A 3370-nucleotide genomic window follows, 5' to 3' on the forward strand; every position below is an offset into this window, starting at 1 on the left:
TGGCTCCTTGGAGGCAAGGATTCTGAGGCTCCGTCTAACTTACTTTGGACATGTTGTGAGGAGAATCAGTTCCTTAGAGAGGGACATCATGCTTGGGAGGGTGGAGGGACTGCACAGGACAGGAAGCCCCTCTATGAGGTGGACTGATTCAGTGACTGGGATAATTGGGACGGGAGTGTCAGAGACAGTGCGATTGGCACAAGACAGAGCTGAGTTTAGGGCTGTTGTACATAGGGTCACTAAGAGTCACAGGCGACTCGACGGCACATAACAACAACAACAACAACAACATTAACTGCCAGCTCCCACCTGCCATTAAGTTCCTGGATAAAGTTCTGAGAAAAGCAATTTTCAAATGCTAGAGAACCTGCAAGCAAAGAAATGCAAATACTGGCAGTTAGAAATGAAGCAATGTGAAGCGGTAGGCATGAGAGTGACAGTGAGGAATGGGAAGGGGATTGCACTGGGCAGTGCATTGTTGTTGTTGTGTACTGTAGAGTTACAACCGACACATAGCTGTCCCTCCAGTGGGTTTTCAGAGGCAGTTAACCTCATGGGAGGAGAGTGCCCATCCTTCTCCCACGGAGCAGCTGGTGGTGGCAAACCATGTACCTTCGAGATTGCAGTACAGCTTCTTGCCACTAGGCCATCAGAGCTCCCTACATTAGGATTATTTTATTTTATTTTTTTTTTATGAATGAGAAATTATTTTTTTTTCTAGACTGTTTTACCAAACATTTGGATCTAGGAAAAGTCAAACAGCTTTGAAGACTAAGTTAGCATCTTCTTCCAGAAGAACACTTATGTCTACAATCCTATACAAAGTGACACTACAAAAATGGCTACAATTTATAGCAAGGAACACAAGTTTGCATAAACTATTATTCTCAACAACAGAATAATTTTATACTTTATGCTGTTATGCCTACTGTGCATGTGATACCACATTTGGTATTATCATGAGTTTGAGCATGAATTTATTATATAATGCAATCAGTAAGTAACAATTTCTCTTGACAGTTTTTACTCAAAAGATGTTTTGCTAATCTCAAAATATTCCACTTTCTAAGTAGCAAATCAAATGGTAGTTATTAGCAATAGGCTAGGCATAAAAAAAAAGTAGTTGTTGTTCGTAAGTGCCGTGGAGTTGAGTATCACTCACAACCTCACAGTGACCTTATGAACAACACATATCTGAACCTTGCCCTGTCCTGTGCCATCCTCTTCATCTCTGTGCCCATTCTCATAGTCACTGTGTCAATCCATCTCACTGAAGCTTTTCTTTATCTGACCCTTAACATTTCCAATATGACATATTGTTCCAAGGAATAGTCCCTCCTAACAGCATACACATAGTGTGTGAGATGAAGCTTTGTCATCCTTGCCTCAAAGGAGCAAGTGGTTGCCCTTGCTCCAACATAAGTCTGTTTGTTCTTTTGGCACATCATGGGATATTCAGTATTATTCTGGACACTGTAACTCACAAGGATCAATTCTTCTCTTAAAAGAAACTTTTTACTTTGGAATGATTTCAGATTTTCAAAAAATGTTGCAAAGATAAAGGAGAGTTCTCATCTATCCTATATCAGTTTCCTTAATATTAGTAGTACTTATGGCCATGGCATATTTCTAAAAACTAAGCAATCAGATTTGGTATATTATTCCTACTACTTATTAACGTATTTGATTTATTTTCGTTTCTCCAGTGAGGCTACTAAAGCCCCTTTTCCTGTTCTAAGATTCAATTCAAGTTACCACTCTGCACTGAAACTGTGGTTATTATGTAGCATCAAGTAGGGACTGAGTATAGCTAACCCTCCAGGGGCTTTTCAGAGGCAGTAAGTTGTATGGGAGGATAATTGTAGGGTGGAGGGACGGCGCAGGGGGGGAAGACCCTCTATGAGGTGGATTGATTCAGTGACTGGGGTAATCGGGATGGGTGTGTCAGAGGCAATGAGATTGGCACAGGATAGAGCAGGGTTTAGGGTTGTTGTACATAGGCTCGCTATGAGTTGCAAACGACTAGATGGCACATAACAACAACAAAACAACAACAATGTATTCATCTAATCTTTGGAACTAAATAGTCATTTCAAACTTTCATCTCAGTTACTTTGAGTGTGTTGTTAGGAAAGTCCCTTTGAAAGGGACAGCGTGCTTGGAAAGGTAGAGGACCAGCAAAAGAGAGGAAGATCCTCAAGAAGATGGATTGACAAAGTGACTGCAGGACTTGGCTCAAGTATGCCTCAAAATGATGAGGATGATGCAGGCTTGGACAGTAACCCATGCCATTCATGGGTTACTATGAGTTATAATGGACTCAACCGCACCTAACAATAATCAGTTCCATGGGGAAAAAACACAGTGGTGGTGAAGTCCAACATCCTTTTGGATACAGTAAAAATGAAATGAATAAAAAACATGCACTGGAAAGCAATAAGAGCAGCATCTTAATCAGTTGGAATATGTGTATGTGGGCCCCAGCAGTAAACTAACAAGTGCTCAATAACAATGTGACAACTTTGAAGAACTTTGACTCAAGCGTGTGTCTTGCACATCAGATGTGAAGGAGGAATCCCTAAGTCATGTATGCAAAGAATCCCTACAACCTGCCTATTATTGCATGTGCATTTCACACTTTCTCCTGTTAACTCTGGCATCCACATAACTTTCAGAACTGTAGACAAGCTAGGAATGAGGTTCAGTCAAGTTTTTATGAATTCATAGCTAATAAGTCACAAAGAAGAGGTTAACATTAATGATTTTCTAGCTTTAGAAGCCATATGCCAGACGCTAGGTTACTCTCACTCCTCTCCACCTTACCAACCACTACCCTTAGTACCTACCTTTTTCTACTAGTCACATAGTTTTATTTGGGTTTTTTAGGGATATAGTTGTTACCAGCTCAAAGACTACATCTTTCTAGGGTCTTAAATCCACCAGCACCTCCATAGGAGAAAAATAGGCAATCTCTTCTCTTGAAGTTGACAGCCTTCGAAACCCAGAGGAGGATCAACTCATAGTTGGTTCTGACACAGTGACAATGAGAGAGAGAAAAGGAGAGAGAATTTGTCCTGCTGGGTTGCTTCAAGCCTCTGCTTGAATATGTATATCTGAGGAAGGAGGCAATTTCAGTGGAGCCTTGCTATGAATCTGAGAGCTGGAGAGTGAATAAAAAAATATTATTCTATTGAACTCCAGCAGACATGAACGCCTTAGGATAAGTTAAACAAATTTGAATTTGTGGATTAATATCACAGCTTAACTGACATATGTAAAACTTGTTAGTTTTTAAATATGTTGTGCCTAGCTGCCATCAAATTTGCCCCAGATTCATGGTAACTTCATGTACAATGGAGTCTTGCTGTGC

The sequence above is a fragment of the Elephantulus edwardii genome, unplaced genomic scaffold, assembly GCF_000299155.1.
Source record: "Elephantulus edwardii isolate Elephantulus edwardi_28Jun2011 unplaced genomic scaffold, EleEdw1.0 scaffold00079, whole genome shotgun sequence".
Lineage (NCBI taxonomy): Eukaryota > Metazoa > Chordata > Mammalia > Macroscelidea > Macroscelididae > Elephantulus > Elephantulus edwardii.